General features: G+C 48.2%; 1 long non-coding RNA gene, 2 other non-coding genes and 2 pseudogenes across 3 annotated transcripts in view; 2 read left to right on the top strand and 3 right to left on the bottom strand.

Moving 5' to 3' along the window:
* The window catches only part of LOC127057005 (zinc finger protein 420-like), a 482,458-nt pseudogene that overhangs the window by 256,230 nt on the left and 206,149 nt on the right, over window positions 1–20,079 (bottom strand).
* The window catches only part of LOC127057104 (uncharacterized), a 185,510-nt gene that overhangs the window by 5,252 nt on the left and 160,179 nt on the right, over window positions 1–20,079 (top strand). The gene's annotated exons all lie outside the window — the stretch shown is intronic.
* Window positions 1,133–1,332, bottom strand: LOC127057351 (U2 spliceosomal RNA). The gene has a single exon (XR_007776080.1). It is a non-coding gene; the product is annotated as a U2 spliceosomal RNA (small nuclear RNA).
* LOC127057364 (uncharacterized) lies at window positions 2,874–2,981 on the bottom strand (annotated as a pseudogene).
* On the top strand, window positions 6,487–6,650 carry LOC127057342 (U1 spliceosomal RNA). Its single transcript, XR_007776072.1, has one exon. It is a non-coding gene; the product is annotated as a U1 spliceosomal RNA (small nuclear RNA).

Below are 20,079 nucleotides of genomic sequence, written 5' to 3'. Positions count from 1 at the left end.
CAAAAGACCTGGTTGATTGCTCCCCCTCACACATCCACGAGGAGGCTTTTCCCCATCAGCTTGAGCTCTGGGGGAATGGAATAAAAATTGCTGTCAGGAAGAAACTGTTGTCCCCACCACCGATGCTGCTTGGACTTCAGGGAGACGGCACGCCTTCTAAGCATAAACAAGGAATCCCGGCTGTTTGGCTAGGGTTAGCCCTAAAGGACATACAGAGTTTGCATGTTACAGCAGCTTCTACTACACCTGGGTGGCAAACTAGAGTCAGGGTGCCCAAGGGGGCTGTCTGTGACTCCATGTTAAGGCTGTTCTAGTGCCTGAGGAGATCACACTTGATGCTTGGTGGGTGAGATCAAAGTGTGGAACACACAACCGTGAGCAATCCCACCACCTGCCAGCCCCAGGCGCTGGGGGCTCCTGCTCTCTAGGGCTCTGGCTGCACTAGAAAGGTAAGTTTCTAGCTTGCCTGGTTCAGAAAACTGGAAGGGAAAGATAGAGAACCCACATTACATTTTTTTAAAAAAGAATCCTCATGATTTGTAAACCACTGTCGTGATTTTGGGGATTTTCCAAGAGTGAGGGTGGTAATAGTGAGAAGTTAAGGATTATTATTTAGCATTTAGATTACAGTAGGTTGGGGGGGGGAAATCAGGATTGGGGTCCCTGTGTGCCGGGTGCAGCACGACACCTAGTGCCTTGTCTCAATCTTACGAACCAAGATACATAGAACATAGGTCGGGTGGGGAGAAGTTTGTGTAACTCATGCAGTTGTTGATGTACACATAATCTCAGATATTACCAAGCCCCCACCCCAAGAAAAACAAAAAAACAACCATCTCCCCAACAGACCCAGAATCTGGAAAGCATTTGTCCCTCATCCTGTTGAAAAGACTCACAGCAGAAAGAAGGAGTCCAGTTTCTTAAATAATTCTCTAGCAAGACAAAGAAGAACATCTCACATCTGTAGACTCACAGAACACTTCCAAGAAACCATAACTGTATTGTGTTTATCATAAAGAAACAAAAACACTAAAGACAATAGATTTTTCTGCTTTTTTAAAAAAATTCTGCTTGAAAGAAAGATCATCACATTTTAACTCTTTTTTGTTTTTCTAACCAGATTTTCCCCTGAAGGAGATACACTCTTCCTGGAAGCACTGCAATACCAGGTCAATGCATAGGGTAGATAAAACAAACTCTTGTTCTGACTAACCCCTTCATTTCAAAAATCAAGTTAATATACAGTTTTCACATCAAAGACATATCACAGATTACACTGATCAGAACACACACAATACTTTGATCTTCACTCCCAGGAGGCAAAAAAGCAATGCTGATACTCTGCCACGCACACACACCCCTGTACCCACCCATTTCTACCTCACCAGGATGAGCTCCCAGACACGCAATAAACACCATAACTAGGGAACTCTACGTGAGACTGACTCACTTCCCCGAAATGACTCCAGGGAAGAATTCAAAGCAAGAACCCTTAACATCCAATTCTGTTCAGAGACAAACAAGTCTTGCAGATGCCTTCCTCTTGCTGGTTTCCCCTCTAGACTCCTAAATTCCATAAACCCACCCACTGACGTGTGACTGCCAATCTCTCACTGTTAACTCTTACAGCAAACCAGGGCAAAGAAAGCCTATGCAAGTGCTATTCCGCAGTCCCAATGCTCTTTTTTGCTCTTTCCCAGACAGCTATCTGGCCTGGTCTACACTATGCTGTTAAACCAATTTTAACAGCATTAAATCCATTTAATGCTGCAGCCATCCAGACTACACTGCTCTTTATATCGATTTAAAGGGCTCTTTAAATCGATTTCTGTACTCCTACAAAACAAGAGGAGTAACGCTAAAATTGATATTACTATATCGGATTAGGGTTAGTGTGGACGCAAATCGACGTTATTGGCCTCATTATTTTACAGTAGCTACCCACAGTGCACCGCTCCAGAAATCGACGCTAGCCTCGGACCATGGATGCACACCACCGAATTAATGTGCCTAGTGTGGACGTGCACAATTGACTTTATAATATCTGTTTTATAAAATCGGTTTAAGCTAATTCGAATTTATCCTGTAGTGTAGATGTAGCTGTAGTGTAGACGTAGCCTCTTAAACATACAGTCAATTGCATCAAAGCAGTTCCTCGCTATTTGGGGCATTGGTGCCCCTTAGTCCCTGTGAAGTGATCGGCTGGTTCCTTCTGGCCTTCAACACTAGGAATCTGACTCAAAGGGCCACAACCTTCCTCCTCTTCTGCTCCTATGAACTATCCCTCACCTGGGCAAAACGTTTGAAAACACTGGTGTTTTCACAACAGGAAAGGCATGGACAATTTCTCTTCTGTGGAGAGATGAGGGAAACCATGCAATCACCTTCTGGAAGGTATATTAAGGAGGGCGGCGTAAGAACCCTCATGAACTCAGTTAAGAAAGCAGCTCTTTAACTGACCTTCCAACAATGACAAACTAATATCTGCAAGAGCAGCCTTTCAACTCAGGGGCCCAATAATAAGCTGTTGCCAATAACTAACCCAAGAGTTACAAATGACTCCAAACCATACACTCTTAGGACAAACCAAACCTTAACACAAACAACAACGCTTTTCTTTGCTGCTCTTCAACTGTGATAACCAAAAATTTACAAAACCAAAGAGCCAGCAGAATACATATCACAAAACAGTCCCCTGCTAGCTAGGAAGCCATCTCACTAACACAATGAGCTCAAAAAAAAAAAAAAAGAGGCAGAAAATCCCAAACAGTCATTTTCAGAGCTCTGAGTTATTTTCATACACTATTAGAAGATCTTGAGTCACTGACACCAGTTCAGGCAGCACTTTTTCTATTTTTTTCACAATAGGGAACAACCTTGGTAAAGCAAAGCATCAAAAAATTAGGACAAATTCATAAATGTTCTTCACAGAAATCTTTAGTAAAAAGCAAAAGATTTACACAAACTGAAGAAAAAGAAAGTACAGAGAACACAGGGCAGAGGCGCTGCTGGGGCAATCGCGTATGCTACCACAAGTCAGGGTGACTACTCTCACAGCCCACTAAACTGCTAGCTTTTAGAGGACATGGAATTGACCCGATTGATAGCCCTAGTTGGATCATGGGAACCGGGGACACAGGCAGCAAAACCAGCCCCTTGACCAGGGACTCGATTCGCTGTGCGCAATGCACTGTGGGTATGCAAATAAGATGCTCCAGCCGTCTCCGGCGCTCAAAGGAATCTTTTCTCCGGGCTGCCTCTGCTCCTTCCCTGGCTGGACGGAGATTGGGATGCGGTGGGGGTGGGGAAGCTGCTCTCCTGAGACAGTCCTGCTGACGGCCAGGCGCATGGACAATGGAGCCCGGACGAGAAGCCAGAGGGCACTTGGCCCACAGCTCAAATCCGGAGCAAGAGCATACACTTTGCAAAGGAAGAGGAGCCGGGATCTTGGACATGAGATTCTATCTGCCGGCCGGGGTGCGACCCCGCGTTGTACCTGCTGCTTGGTCTGCCTCTGCTGCAAAGTAGCTGACCTCAGATCCTTGGGGTTCGCTGAGCTGCAGCTCACCTTGATACACGAGAACAGCTTAAAAATCACGGACTATCAGGGTTGGAAGGGACCTCAGGAGGTCATCTAGTCCAACCCAATGCCCAACTAAATCATCCCAACCAGGGCTTTGTCAAGCCTGACATTAAAAACCTCTAAGGAAGGAGATTCCACCACCTCCCTAGGGAACCCATTCCAATGCTTCACCACCCTCCTTGTGAAAAAGGGATTTCCTAATATCCAATTAAACCTTCCCCACTGCAGCTTGGGACCATTGCTCCTTTTGTTCTGTCATCTGGTACCACTGAGAACAGTCTAGATCCATCCTCTTTGGAACCCCTTTTCAGGTAGTTGAAAGCAGCGATCAATCCCCCCTCATTCTTCTCTTCTGCAGACTAAACAATCCCAGTTCCCTCAGCCTCTCCTCATAAGTCATGTCTTCCAGCCCCCTAATCATTTTTGTTGTCCTAGGCTGGACTCTTTTCAGTTTTTCCACATCCTTCTTGGAGTGTGGGGCCCAAAACTGGACACGGTACTCCAGATGAGGCCTCACCAATGTCGAATAGAAGGGAACGATCACGTCCCTCGATCTGCTGGCAGTACCCCTACGTATACAGTCCAAAATGCCATTAGCCTTCTTGGAAACAAGGGCACACTGTTGACTCATATCCAGCTTCTCGTCCTCTGTAACCCCTAGGTCCTTTTCTGCAGAATTGCTGCCTAGCCATTCGGTCCCTAGTCTGGAGCAGTGCATGGGATTCTTCCGTCCTAAGTGTAGGACTGGGCACTTGTCCTTGTTAAACCTCATCAGGTTTCTTTCGGCCCAGTCCTCTAATTTGTCTACGTCCTTCTGTGTCCTATCCCTACCCTCCAGCGTATAGACCACTCCTCCCAGTTTAGTGTCATCTGCAAACTTGCTGAGAGTGCAGTCCACGCCATCCTCCAGATCATTAATGAAGATATTGAACACAACCGGCCCCAGGACCGACCCTTGGGGCACGCCGCTTGATATCGGCTGCCAATTAGACGTGGAGCCATTGATCACTACCCGTTGAACCCGACGACCTAGCCAGCTTTCTATCCACTTTGTAGTCCATTCGTCCAGCCCATACTTCTTGAACTTGCCGACAAGAATATTATGGGAGATTGTATCAAAAGCTTTGATAAAGTCAAGGAATAACATGTCCATTGCTTTCCCCTCATCCCCAGGCCCAGTTATCTCGTCACAGAAGGCAATTAGGTTAGTCAGGCGTGACTTGCCCTTGCTGAATCCATGCTGACTGCTCTTGATCACTTGCCTCTCCTCTGAGTGCTTCAGAATTGATTCTTCGAGGACCTGCTCCATGATTTTTCCAGGGACTGATGTGAGGCTGACTGGCCTGTAGTTCCCCGGATCCTTCTTCTTTCTTCCTTTTTTTAAAGATAGGCACTACATTAGCCTTTTTCCAGTCATCTGGGACCTCCCCTGACCACCATGACTTTTCAAAGATAATAGCCAGTGGCCCTGCAATTACACCTGCCAACTCCTTTAGCACCCTCAGATGCAGTGCATGCAGCCGCATGGATTTGTGCTCGTCCAGCTTTTCTAAATAGTGTCGAACCACTTTTTTTCTCCACAGGGGGCTGGTCACCTCCTCTCCATGCTGTGCTGCCCAGTGCAGCAGTCTGGGAGCTGATTTTGTTCGTGAAGACGGGGGTGCGGGGGGAAGCATCGAGTACGTTAGCTTTTTCCACATCCTCTGGCACTAGGTTGCCTCCCTCATTCAGTAAGGGGCCCACACTTTCCTTGACTTTCTTCTTGTTGCTAACATACCTGAAGAAACCCTTCTTGTTGTTACTCTTAACATCTCTTGCTAGCTGCAACTCCAAGCGTGAGTTGCCCTTCTTGATTTCACTCCTGCCTGCCTGAGCAATATTTTTATACTCCTCCCTGGTCATTTGTCCAATCTTCCACTTCTTCAAATGATGCTGCCTGCCAGTGCACTCAGCCTTACTTGGCAGGTAACAAAAGGGATGGAGTGGCCTTCCAGTTTCTGGAGAGTGGCTGACAACACCCGACCTTCTGCACTGAAGAGAAACTGACGTGAGACAAGGCAGGGGAGGTCATTCTTGTATTGGACCAACTTCCGGTGGGGAGAGAGAGAGAGGCCAGGTCCACACTAAAGCGTTAAATAGATTTAAACAGCGTTAAATCGATTTAATGCTGTAACCGTCCACACTACAAGGCACTTAAAATCGATTTTAAGGGGTCTTAAAATCGATTTCTGTACTCCAGCTAAACGAAAGGAGTAACCCTAAAATCGATATTACTAAATCAATTTAGGGTTAGTGTGGACGGAAATCGAAGTTATTGGTCCCATTCTTTTACTGAGCTACCCAGAGTGCACGCTCCGGAAATTGATGGTACCCTGGGACCATGGACGCACACCACCGAATTAATGTGCCCTAGTGTGGACGCGTAAAATCAATTTTATAAAACCTGTTTTATAAAATCGATTTTACTAATATCGATTTTAAGCGGTAGTGTGGACGTACCCAGCAAAATGCAAGCTGCACTCTTTCCCCAGCAGCAGGTGGTCCATGTCGTCTCTCTGATAGCCTGGATGCCTGGGACGGGACCTGGCTACAACTACAGGGCACGCAAGAGCCCTGGCCCGGGCAGGCAGGGGGAGGGGCCCGAGCAGAGGGGCGGAGCCGCGTGAGCATGTATGCAGATCTGTGTGCGAGCAGAGCATTGTGGGAGCGGAGGCAGGCTGCCCAGCAGGGCCCGACTTTGGCACCGGGAGCTCGGTGTGGAGAAGGGAGGGGTCTCGGGGATGCAGCGGGACAGCTGTCGGCAGTGGGGGCCGGTGTGGGCAAGGTCGGGGTGCGGCAGTCCGCCCTGTGTATTATAAGTCTGAGGAGAGTGAGGACGGGTGGTGGCTGGGAAGTAGGAGCTCATACTTATTTGGCAGGGGAGATACCATGATCATAAAGGTGGTTTTCCCAGGGTGAGACTCATCCATAGCACTGTAGGTGTGCTGATTCTTGCAATTTCCCCAAATGTGGGAAACTTGACTGCATAATTTGGGGTAGTGTGGGACTGCGTTGGTGCTCTCCCCTGGCAATCAGTTGAAAAAACAAACAAAAGTTTTGGGGAGTGCTGGTCAGAGGGCTGGGTATGCTTAGTACAACGTGTGGTTGGTTTTGACCAAAGCAGTTTTTTTCCTGTGTCTGTGTGATTGCTCTTTTTGCAGGCCCTGTCGTTCTCGGCATCTTTCTCATTCCCCCGATGATGGAGCTAACAGAGAAAAAGTAAAGCTCAGCTCTGAAACGGCTTACAAGGCTCTGTGCTTTCTTGATCTTCCCTGGTTTTTTGCAGCTGATCTGCTCTCTAGTCTGCTTTTGGTGGGGCTTGGACCAATGCCTTCTTTTGCTCTAAGGGGAGCTGCCTGCCTGCCTGCTCTGCTTCTTTCCCTGCTTGTAGCTTCTTGCCCGGCCCTCCTTCTTGGGCTCTTCCTCCTTTGACAGGAGGACGGCCTGTCCAAAACGCCTGTCCCACCCGGTCCCCTCGTCCAACAGGCAGCCTCGCCCCCTGCCCTGGCGCCGATTTGGCTTTTCCTGTCTGTTCCTATCTCTTGGTGGCCACCCTGTCTGTGCTATGGAGACTAGGCTGTCACAACCCTGTGCTGGAGGAGGTCTTTCCGTCGCTTTAGGCCCACTGCCTCCCTGTATGCCCTTAGCTACACTGGGGGTTAGGGCGACGTGGCCGCGTCGCCCAGGAGCGGGTTTCCCTTTTGCGCACCCCTGACAGACGGAGCTGTTTTGACTTCACTGTTCAGGACGCACCAACCCTCGGGCCTGGTCTGCACGGGGAACGTAAATTGGCGTGGCTACGTCAGTCCACGCCTTGGTGGGAAGAATTCTTTCGTCGACCTAGCTCCCGCCTTTCGGGGAGGTGGATGGCCTGCACCAATGAGGAAAACCCTCTCCAGGACCCTTCTCCAGGAAGAGTGCCCTTCTGTTTGGGAAGATTATGCTGCTTAAAAAAAGAGAAATAGTTGAACTGGGTTTCTCTGTGACAAGATTCACTTCGTCTTGCTTCGCTGGAGGCTCCTTATAGCAGTTGTGTTCTGAAATCTTTAGGGTTTGACTTCATTTATGATGAAATCTTGCTGTAACTTTATTCTAATTTGGAATGAGTAACTAGATCTGAGCTTTTTGGTGTGTTATTGGAGCATTGTTTAAAAACCTGGGATTCCACTTTCTGCTGTCTTTCCGTTACATTTCCTCTGAAAGCCCACTCAAAGCCTCCACTTCCCACATAACTCTCTCAAACATGCAGTCATCAGGCATACAGAAGACGCTTACAGTTTCACTCCATACCAGTCCAGTTCCTTGCTGTTTCCTGTCTAACCACTGCACACAGATGCTGGTATCCCCTCCCTACCCGGAGCTGCTTCCCGGCTTTTGCGCTCAGGACAGGAAAACGAGAATGGAGAGGTAAGCTATGCAGGGAACTCTTCCTCAGCTTGTACTCCACTCACCAAGGGCCTTTCTGGGTCTTCTATGGACTTCAGGTTTCAATTGATTTCCAAGGTTTATGGTCTCATGAATTAGCCATCTCTCCTAATGCAGGGATCCTACGTGTCAGATCAAAGATCGATGGCCCAAAAGAGCTAAGAAACAGAAATAAAGCTGAGCGCTAGGCGTTACGTTCAGATGAGCATCCAGAATCTGACTGTGCCCTGGCATGTTCAATGCTGCTGAAAAGAAGGAGCTCGTCAGGTCCCTCTGCTAGCACACAAATTTGGTGTCTAGTCAGTCTGCTGGGAAATAAGGAAAAGGGAATAAATAAAGAAGCCAGGCAATAACAAGGAAATGAAGAGGTTTGTTAAAGGGGTTCTGTCTGATTTACCATCTTACCAGCTAGCCATCAAAGTTAAAGACCTAGCCCAGTATCCTGTCTTCTGACAGCGGCCAATGCCAGGTGCCCCAGAGGGAATGACCAGAACAGGGAATCATCAAGTGCTCCATCCCCTGTAGCCCATGCCCAGCTTCTGGCAAACTGGGGTTAGCTAGTGATACCGCTGGTGAAGCGCCACAGATGGACCTATTGTCCATGAATTTATCTAGTGCTTTTTTGAAGCCTGTTATAGTCTTGGCCTTCACGACATCCTCTGGGAAAGAGTTCCACAGGTTGACTGTGTGGTGCCTGAAGAAATACTTCCTTTTGTTTGTTTTAAAGCTGCTGCCTATTAATTTCATTTGGTGACCCCCTAGTTCGTGTGTTATGAGAAGGAGTAAATAACTCTTCCTTATTTACTTTCTCCACACTGGTCATGGTTTTATAGACCTCCGTTATATCCCTCTTTAATCGTCTCTTTTCCAAGATGAAAAGTCCCAATCTTATGAATCTCTTCTTAGAAGGAAACTGGTCCATATCCCCTCATCATCTTTGTTGTCCTTTTCTGAATCTTTCCCATGCCAATAGATCTTTTTTGAGATTGGGGCGACGGCATCAGCACGCAGTATTCAAGATGTGGGCATACCATGGATTGATATTGAGCAATATGATAGTTTCTGTCATCTTAACTATCCCTTTCTTAATGATTCCCAACACTCCGCTGCACATTGAGTGGATGTTTTCAGAGAAGTATCCACAATGACTCCCAGATCTCTTTCTCAAGTGGTAACAGCTAATTTAGACCCCATTGTTTTATAGGGATAGTTGGGATTATGTTTTCCAATGTGCATTACTTTGCACTTAACAGCACTGATGTTCATCTGCCATTTGGTTATCCCGTCACCCAGTTTTGTGAGATCTCTTTGTGGCTCTTCACAGGCTGCCTGGGACTTAACTATCCTGAGCAATTTTGTATCATCTGCAAATTTTGCCACCTCACTGTTTACCCCTTTCCCCAGATCATTTATGAATAAGTTGAACAGTACTGCTCCCAGTACAGACGCCTGGGGATAAGAGAGGGAAGATCCTCTTCTGACACTTGCAGACCAGGTGCCAGCTCATGCCAAGGCCCCTAGGCCTTATTGAAAAGTGACAAATGCGTGGCTGGAAACTAGTTTTGCTCACCTGTTTGTTAGTGCTGTTAAAACAGGCATTAGATTCATAAAAATGTGTTTACTGTTTAGATTTTATGACAAGCTCGTGAGTTGCTGCATGCATTATTTTCACCTATAATAGTCGTAGCCCATGTTGTAAGGTGATCCATAAGCATTGCACTACAGCTGTAAACCCCCTTGCCGCGACCCTGTCACCAGTCAGGAGAGAAGCATTACCAAGTGTGAAATGCTAGTTTACCAGAAAAGGCATCATCTCCTTTCCAACAAGAGAAGGCTCTGACTGAGACATGAGACAAGCCACTGTGGATCATCCATGGACAAAAGACCTGGTTGATTGCTCCCCCTCACACACCCACGAGGAGGCAGAGACATGCACAAACACTTGCCCCCATCAGCTTGAGCTCTGGGGGAAAGGAATAAAAATCCCTGTCAGGAAGAAACTGTTGTCCCCACCCCTGATGCTGCTTGGACTTCATGGAAACAGTATGCCTTCTAAGCGTATGAAAAGAATCCCAGCTGCTTCAACATCTGGGTGGCAAGATAGAGTCAGGATGCCCAAGAAGAATGTCTGTGGCTCCATGTTAACGCTATTCTAGTGCCTGAGAAGTTCACACTTGATACCTGATGGGTGAAATCAAACTGTGGAACACACAAACATGAGGAGCCCCACTGCCTTAGGGTTAGGGTTATGCCATTCCATCTCTTTCAGGGTATGTTTTGGTTCTGAGAGGTAATAGGCTGCTGTGTGTGGTGTTGTGTTATGGAGTGAGGTAGCAAAGGTTGGTTGCAGAGGTCGTGCATGTGCCACAAAAATTGTGACACCTCCCTCCCAGCTCTGGTCCCAGAGTCCAGTATTTGCATAAACCCACCTGCTGACCTGTGACTAAGAATTTCACCCTGCTAACTCTTCCAGCAAAACAGGCCAAAGAAAGTATGTGCAAGCGCTGTACTGCAGCCCCAGTGCTCTTTTTGGTTCCTTCCCACAGAACTTTCACTGCATACCAGTCCAGTTCCTTGCTGTGGCTTGTCTAAGACCTGCATGCATATGCTAGAGCATACCCTGAGCTGATTCCCAACTTTTGGGCTCCATACAGCCTTGCCTGTCTGTGTCTCTGTGACGCAATGGGTCAGCGCGTTTGGCTGTTAACTGAAAGGATGGTGGCTCGAGCCCACCCGGGGATGGTGATAAGCCCGTGCTGCTTCCCTGAGGCCTGTGGGGAGCCTCAGAAGTCCCATTTTGCTGCCTCTTGGCCTCAATGCTTTCAGCTGGTGGCCCAAAGAGCGTATTGGATGCCATTCAGAAACCCATCTCCCAGCAGCCGTGCCGGAGGCTCAGGCTTAATCCTCGAGGCCGAGCACAAAAACTTGCAGCCGGGAACATTTTGCTCCCTTCCTGCCTCCACCCAAGTGGCAAGGGAGAAGCGGATGAGACACACCGGCTTGAAGACGCCTCCCTCCCACTTCCCTGTAGGCTGTGCAAAGCTCTTGGCCTGCCTCATGCCTCGTCAGGAAAGAGCGGCCATGCTGCCCAAGCCTGAGTCACGTGCGCAGCCTGGCCCGCCCCCGCTGTCAGCGCGAAGAGCCACGTGAGCCAATGGCAGGTCGAGTTGGTAGCCTCGGTTCTTTCCCCTGACAGCCACACGGCGCTGCCCAGTGCCCCGAGAGTCTCCCTCGTGTTCTCCCACAGCCCGCCGGGGTGGGTGGGAAAAGGGGACCAGGAAGCACTGCAGCCTCATTCTGGGACAGGAGGCCCTCGCCACACCCGCACCTCCCTCTTGCCTTCAGCCCAGGCAGCCAGAGGTGCTAGGGAGCTCCCTGGCAGGCCGCCGCCTCAGCCACCTCTTGCAGCTCTGCTGGTCACCACCTTGCTGGAAGGCCCAGAGGGAAAAGAAATGAGCACACATATAGCAGAGGATGGTTTCAATCCATTGACCTCTGGGTTACGGGCCCAGTACGCTTCCACTGTGCCACTCTGCAGGCTCTTCACAGCCCTGCCACCCAGCTGGCACTATCCAGATTAGTGCCTTACGAGCTCGCGCGCTGGCAGGCAGATTCGCAGGCTGCAAGGCAGCTGCCCTGGTCACAGGATTTTACAGTGCCTACAGGGTAAAAGGGATCTATTTGGGGTTTAGATCTCACTGGGAGCTGGGTAGCTGAGTGCCGGAGACGGGAGCAGTTCTTAAACTGTTTTCAGTTAAGCCTTCAGCTGGTGGGGGACGAGGTTCAGCCTTGGATCCGTGTCTGCAGCAGGCAAGCACCTCTGGCTCAATCGGCCCCCCTCGCTGTCTTAGCAGACTAAAACCCGGAGCAAACGCACACACCTTGCAAAGGAGCAGGAGCCGGGATCTCAAACAAATGTCAACATTTTATAAAGATGACGTTGAAAGAAAAAAAGAAGTGTACGGTACAGCGTTTAGGCGCAAAAGTTTCTGGTGATCAGGGAACAACGTACAGATTACCCAGAGGGTGCAAAGTTCGGTTTAAGATCGGGTGGCATAAGGAATACCTAATCTGCAATAACCTCGACTGTGGGTAAAAGGTTAACGTACAGACACTGAATTGGGAGGGTGTGTTGTCCATGTGAGGGCTATGTTCAGGTGTGGAGTATAACGAGCAGATATGACGATGAGGATGGATTGACCCACGTTTGGTGAGTTTGAACGTTCAGTGTTTTTGAATCTTTGCCACAATCTAGCTTAAGCAGGGTCGCTATGAACTCTACCCTGCCATCTGTTGATGATCTGTTGTAAAGGCCTTTTGAGGCTGATGTCATTTGCATGGTTCCACCCACCCCGGATTGCATGATGGGAGTGCTTGTCCAGAGGGTCATTTCAGCTGCTGTGGGATCCCCAATCTCTTTGTTATTGGGGCAGGAGTAATGCAGTGTATTTTCCTGTTCATTTTGGATCAAGGAGAGAGTAACTGTACCTGGCATTTGAGGCCTGAGAGCTTCACCCTTGCCTGAAAAGTAGTCACCATTAAGGGGTCTGGGTTCCAAAGGCCCAAAGCTCATGGGAGGTAGGGATGGATGTTTGTTTGATTCTTGCTGGCCCGTGCTTGTTCCTGCTGGTTTCCTTCCTGCTGTCCCTGGTGTGTAAAGACAGAAGTGTTTTTGAATCTCTTTGAGTTGTTGTTAGTACTTCAGTCGTTTGCCTTAAGCTTATGCTGTTTGATCTCTTTCAGGATATGTTGTGGTTCTGAGAAGTAAAAGGCTGCTCTGTGTGTGTGGTGTTAGGAAGTGAGGTAGCAAAGGTTGGTTGCAGAGGTGGTGCTTGTGCCACAAAAATTGTGACACCCCCCTCCCAGCTCTGGTCCCAGAGTCCAGTATTTGCATAAACCCACCTGCTGACCTGTGACTAAGAATCTGGTTTCAGAGGTCGTTTGTGTGTCACAAAAGCTGTGTCCCACATCTGATTTCCCAGAGTCCAATCTGCTAAATTTTCTTGCTGTCTGAGTGGAAAATAACGTTTGTCCCCCACTTCGAGGTTGTTTACAACTTTCAGTATGGAAAGAAGATCAAAACTCAGCAACTTACGCTTCTCTAAAAGTTGCATTTAACTATTAACAATTTTACATTTGTGGCATAGAGCCAAATATGTATTCAAACTATAAAAAGCTTTCTTTTTAAACTAAAGAAGTACAAAGTACATAAAAAGTGTATTTCAACTTTTCATAAGAGATCCATTGCACTAAGTACAAATATTCTTTTTCAATCTCTTTTATTTCACTATCCTTTGGAACCCATGTCCCTTGCCTAACGAGTTTTATATAGGTTCGAGTGAGTCCCAAAATCATGAACTGCTAAGTTCCGTTCTACTGTCTTTGATTCATATCACTGGAATACCTGCACTTTATTACCCCTGCCCTAATAAGAAAGAGACTGGGGATCCCACAGCAGCTGAAATGACCCTTTGGACAAGCACTTCCATCATGCAATCCGGGGTGGGTGGAACCATGCAAATGACATCAGCCTCAAAAGGCCTTTACAACAGATCACCAACAGATGGCAGGGTAGAGTTCATTCTTACCCTGCTGACATTCTCCCCCTAGCCAAGAATTGGTTGTCCTGATAAATCACATTCCCTATTATACCAACTCATTGGTATTGAATGCAAAGTTATGGCTAGCAAAAGTAGCCACCCATCTCTGCTTTGCAGCATCCAGCTTTGCCCTTGTTAACACATAAGTCAGTGGATTGTTCTCTGTCCACACCTGAAACTGAGCACCACACAAGTAGTCTCGAAATTTCTCAGTGATGGCGCATTTCAAGACCAAGAACTGCTGCTGGTGGATGGGATAGTGAGTTTCGCTATCAGACTGTCCTCAGCTGGTAAAGCCTACAGATTTACATTTCCTTCCACTTCCTGGTATGGGACTGCTCCCAGACCCTCCAAACTGGCATCAGCATGCAGGATAAACCATTTGTTTGGGTTAACAAGGACTAGGACTTGCACATGAATCAGGCAAATAATTATTTCCCGTAAAGCCCTGTCACTTCTCTCATCCCGCCATGTCCCAAATGGAGAAGAGAGGAGCCCCTCCCATATCCCACGCCAGGAACACCAGATTGGAGGCAGGCGGGAGGCAAGGGATGAGGTGTTCATGATTCAGTCCAGGTATGCTAGTGTGGCAAAGGAGAAGATTTTCTTTCTCAGTCCAGGTCAACTGGAATTGTTGTTGCAGTGGGGGAGAGATATCTCTCATCTGGTTCTTAGATGCTTTGGTGAGAGGGGACAGGGAGGTTTTTTTTTCCCTCTGCAGCTCAAATCGTACATTTCTTCTCTGGTTTTTGCTCTAGCTTGATTTCTCTCTTGCATCTCAGTTTTCTTTTTCTTGGCCTCATTCCAGAGCATTCACAGCCCAATTCTCTATCCTAACCCTGAATCCTCTACTGCACCCTGAATGTCTCATTCTAACCCCACCTCAGAGTCGGCACCCCTGGAACCAGTGCCTTCATCCCTCTGCACTCCAACTCTCTGTCCCATGTAGCCTGATGTAGGGTGTACTAATAATATTAATTTGGATAATTTGATGAAAATTTAATTGATTAGCTTACATGTTATTTAATTTAATTGACTTACAAAGTTACATTTGCATTACTGCTATTCAAAAGATACATATGGCATTATATGCAACAAAATTTTGGTTAATATACTCAAAGCCTTCCTTGATAACCTGGTGGTAAGAGACACAGGACCAGCCTTGCAGTTCAGGTTTCTCAATTCTTAAGTGAAAGATGCAGTGCTTAGAAAAAGCTAGTGTTACTTAGGGTTTACATGAATATGTTAAACTTAAAATCAAAACCTAATAAACAAAGACTAAAAACTTAGGGAAACCGAACTTAGCCTAGTTCCTTTGAAACTTAAAGTTTAAGAACAAGTACAGCCTACTTATAGTACATAGAGAGAGGCTACATCCAGACTACCCGCCGTATCGGCGTGTTAAAGTCGATTGCTCGGGGATCGATATATCGCATCTCATCTAGACGCGATATATCGATCCCCGAGCTCGCTTATATCGATTCCGGAACTCCATCAACCCCAACGGAGTTGTGGAATCGACAGGGAGAGCCGCAAACATCGATCCCGCATGGTGAGGACGGGTGAGTAATCCGATCTTAGATATTCGACTTCAGCTACGTTATTCACGTAGCTGAAGTTGCGTATCTAAGATCTATTTCCCCCCGTAGTGTGGGCCAGCCCAGAGAGTGTTGGAAGTAAGTCACAATGATAGAGCAAAGTGCTCTAGCGAGGTGGCTTACCTCTTTTATAGGGCACAAGGGCCGGAAATCCTTCCTCCTATGCCCAAATTTCATTCCTCACCCACAAAACATTAGGGTAGGTTAACTTCATAGGCTAGTATGTTTGTGCTTGTTGATGACATGTACATATGCACATAAGTTACCTTGTAGTATACCTGTTAAATCTGTGGGTACAACACTGAAAAAAACCCTATGCCATTCTCCATTGTCAATTGGTCTAGGTAAAGGTCTTGGACAGGCATGGGTACTTATCTATTTAAGTAACACGATAAAGGTCGATTTTCCTCTCTGCGTAAAAGGTTACAATATAGATATGCGAACTTTGTCTTAGCTTAACATACAAGATATGGCCTGTAGGTTCTTGTAAGTCATGTGTCTCAGTCCCCTAATCATTTTTATTGCCCTCTTCTGGACTCTCTCCAATTTGTCCACATCCCTTCTCATGTGGGTCCCAACCCCAAAAGTACTCACATTTCACCCCATTGGCCCCAAAATGCCAGCTTTTAATATGTAAATAGGGTGCTGCCATGGTCAAGTCACTCCCGAGCTCTCCAGTGGAGCTTGCTGGCGGAGAACAAGGTGAAAATTAGCCAGGATGTCACTCAGTCAAATCCCTGTGCTCCCCGCAGGTGGTATCGGAAAGCTCCAAGATGGCTCACTTCCCTTTCTCTCATCAGTTTCAGGCCCCAGGGTTACAAATGCACAAACCAGTTGGGATTCTCCCCTGGCCTCAGGGTGTGGGGCTGCTCTGAGGGGATGGACTTGCACATTTGGGATATTAGTGCAAAGATACAATTTCAATTTCTCTTAGAGAAACTGGAGGGCAATTTATATTTGGTAAAAATCTTATTTAGTGAAAGGAAAGCTGCAGTGACAGCCTGGTTACTGGGGTGCAAAACACCTTTCTCCTGAGAGAAACAAGAAGTTAGAATTAGAAATTTACATCGTTTGTTCCAATGTTGGTACAGGTTTAATTTTCCTTCTGTGTAGGTTTGTTTCAGGCTGTGACAATTTTGGTTTATTGGGTTGTTTCGGTTTTTTTAGTTGGAATGGAACATTTAATTGATATTTGCTGGATTCGAATGGCTGATCTGCAACACCAGTTTTGACATAGTTCTGCATATCTTATACAGATTTGACCAGTATTCAAGGATTCAATTCCTTTATAGGAGGTTTTAGTGGTCATGCTTATTTATTTGATGTTATTTTATCATTCTGCTGTAGCACATTTTTTGATAAAATGTTGAAATTATTAATTTACAGCATTTGTTAGTTTTTATTTTTACAAAGTTTTTTCTTAATGTTTGGGTTTTAAATTAAGCCTTGTTTTTGGTTTCAATTTTTCATTTAGGTTTTGGTTACTGATGGGATCTTTAAGAGAACTTTGGATTCAGTAATAAAATTTGGACAGATTTAGAATATTTAAAGTAAACCCTGTTTACTATTTTATTTTAATAAAGTTTGTATTGCTATAAACCCTAGCCGGGGGTAGAGGAGATGAGCCTGGCCTTTAACTGAGAAGGAACAGAGGCATGACCCCCGTGAAGGGTGGGGTCAGGTGATGGGGGGCACAGCCCCCCAGTTTTTTTTGTCTAGCCCATCTCAGTCCCCCACTAAAGGAGAAGAGTCTGATGACACCCTTGCTGGTCACTGGGTGTCACTGCTGCTCCATGGGAAACATGCTCTGTGCCTTACCCAGATTGGTGGGAAACACACTCTGTGCCTTACCGTGACTGGTCCGTGGGTGTCACTGCTCGTAGAGCGCAGACACATGCTGTGCATTATGCCATCTGACCAGTGGGTGTCACTGCTGTATCAAGGGAAACACCTTCTGTGCATTACTTTTAATGACCACGAGGTGTCACTGCTGCTCCAAGGGATACATACTCTGTGTGTTACCCTGATTGGCCACTTGGTGTCACTGCTGCGCCAAGGAAGACATAAGAACGGCCAGACTGGTTCAGACTCAAAGTCCATCTAGCCCAGTATCCTCCTGTCTTCTGACAGTGGCCAGTGCCAGGTTCCCCAGAGGGAATGAACAGAGCAGGAAATCATCAAGTGATCCATCCCCTACTGCCCATTCCCAGTTTCTGGCAAACAGAGGCTACAGGCACCATCCCTGCCCACCCTGGCTAAGAGCCCTTGATGGATCTATCCACCATAAACTTATCTAGTTCTTTTTTGAACCCTGTTATAGTCTTGGCCTTCACAACATCTTCTTGCAAGGAGTTCCACAGGTTAACTATGCAACTGCCCTGAGTTTACCCCCCCCCCCCGCTCCCGTGGCCAGGTTGTATATGGAAAAAAGGATGAGGATGAGGAGAGCCATGATGTGTCTGTCAGTGGCTGGTGCCTCAGTTTCCTCTAGGCAGCAGTGCTGCAGACTCCTTTGGTCTGTGCCCATGCAACTGTGTCTGGGGAAGGGGGAGTAGAGGCTCATGCTTCCCAGCCCCATGTCCCACCCCAGCAGCTGGGGAATCCAGGCCAAATTTAACCCTGGTAGCTGGGCCGGGATTTGCCTGGGCTGGGTAGGGCTGGGGAGGAATTGGGAGGGAGACAGACGCACCTGCTGTGAGGGAAGATCCTCCCATTCCCTGCCAACCCGCTTCACTCCTTGCAGCAGAGCACCCCCTAGCATTTCTTTCTCTGTCATGGGAGCTGTCTGCTGCCTGCTTCTCCCTTAGCATTGTTTCTCCCCATCCTGGGGCACTGGCATTGCCCATCCTGTGCAAACAGGCAGGCCCCGGTGTGCCCCATGGCAATGCCCTGCAATTGTGGGGGCAGCTGTTGGATGGAGCCATATCGAAATATGGGGGTGGGCAAGGCTGGGGACCAGGACTCCTGGATTCTCCCCTCAAATGTGAGAGGGGAGTGGAGATTAGGGGGTAGAATGGGGGAGGGGCAGGGCTGGGATCCAAGGATATTGCTTTTTCTGTTTTTTTCCACCTCCTGCAGCTGCCTCAGTCCTTTCAGTGCGTTTCTTGTTCCATATTCATTTGCTGACTTGTGTAACTCACCCCAGAGGTGGCTGCATCTCAGTGTTGGGTGAGGCACCCTTGGCTGCATCACCTCCTAACCGCGTCTCTCTCTCCCTTCGGGTGACCCTGCAGCACTCGGCAAACATCCACAAGATCATGGGGCACTTTGAGCACTGGGCAGGCAGGGGCCAGGTGCCCAGCCCTCCCTCCAGAGACTGGGACTCAGCACCCCCTACTTTTTACAGGGATTAAAAAGGGGCGAAGGGGGGCAAATCAGAGGAGGGGGTGGCCAGGGTCTGAGCAGGGGGTGGAAATTGACAGGTCGGGGGGTCAAGCAGCTGGAGGCAGAGTTAGGAGAGGGACTGAAGAGCAAAGTCAGGGAGGGGGAAAGGAGCCGGAGTTAAGCCCAGAGGGAGGCGCTGCCAGATGGTTAAACCCTGGCACAGGCAGGGGCAGAGGGGTAACAGTTATCCCGGTGGGCTGAGACTCCAGTGTTTGCAAACATGGGTTGGGGGAGCAGAGGGCTTTTTTATTTCCCCTCTCACAGGCAGCACCTCTCAGCATGGGCTTCCCAGGGCTGGGCTCTTACAGGCACAGGCATCCCACTGCCTAGACACTGCATCTCCTCTCTAATGTAACCTACTGAGGTGCTGCAGTAGAAGACTCAATTCAGTGAAACTGGGCATTCCCTATACGCCCCCCAGCCAGGGGGCTGTGCACCCCCTTCCCCGAATTTCCCCAACATGCCCTCCCTCAGTGGTCAGGTGTTGCCAATGTTGATATTGGTTGCAAATTTGAATGGAAATTGAAAAGTTAACACACATTTTAAAAGCAGATACAACGTATGAAAACTACTTGTACCTGAGAAAGTAAAATAGGTTTGGAAAGTCTGGACAAAGCCGGGTTTCCTCACCTAGCTGTTGTGTTGGCTGACAATGTTGGTGCATTGGCTTCGGCAGTGTTGGCCAACCTTAGAATTTCAAATGATAATTTGTAAGCGAGGTGTGAATGAGCTCTCCCCTGGCAGCTACTGATGACCAGGGTTGGAGGGAGGCTTTGGGACCAGACTGTATTTACATGAACTCACCTACTCTGCTGAGGTATCCAGCGGACAGAACTGGCCTGCCTGTGCTCTAGGTGCCCGGAGGAGCAGGGCCATCCTTAGGCATAGGCAGAATAGGCAGCTGCGTAGGGCCTCACACTGCCTGAGGGCACCACTCCGCAGGCAGCCCAGACAGTGTAGAAGCAGGGCTGCTGGGTCCTAGAGAGAGCCGAATGCAGCACAGTCTGAGGAATGGGATTGGCTGCTGGGGTCTCTGGGAAGGGGAGGGAGTAGGGTTGGGAAAGGAGCTCACCTGTGAGTGTGACTCTTTCCCCCCGGCTGAGGTCAGGTGAGGCTGTGGCTCTGGAACCAGTATCCTTTGTTGTCTCCCATAACATCCATTCTTCTCCCCCCTGCCCCACGGAGCACCCCCTCCTTTCTCCCTCCTCCCCAGGAGCACCCCTCTCTCTCTCCTCCCTCCCCTCCGTCAGGGCTAGGTTGGGTGAAGTGCTGGGCGGGGGAAGGGAGGCTGGCTGCTTGCTGAGGAATGAAAGTGAAAGTAACTCACTTCCTGGGCAGGCAGCCAGAATTGGAATGTCACACAGGGTTTGGCTGGGGTTAGCCAGATGTGTGAAAAATCAGGATGGGGTAAGGTGAGCAGATATCCCTATTTTATAGGGACAGTCCCAAT

This window comes from Gopherus flavomarginatus, chromosome 8, assembly GCF_025201925.1.
Source record: "Gopherus flavomarginatus isolate rGopFla2 chromosome 8, rGopFla2.mat.asm, whole genome shotgun sequence".
Taxonomy (NCBI): Eukaryota; Metazoa; Chordata; order Testudines; family Testudinidae; genus Gopherus; species Gopherus flavomarginatus.
The sequence above is the reverse complement of the archived record's forward strand: the minus strand, read 5'-3'. Positions and strand labels throughout refer to the sequence as shown.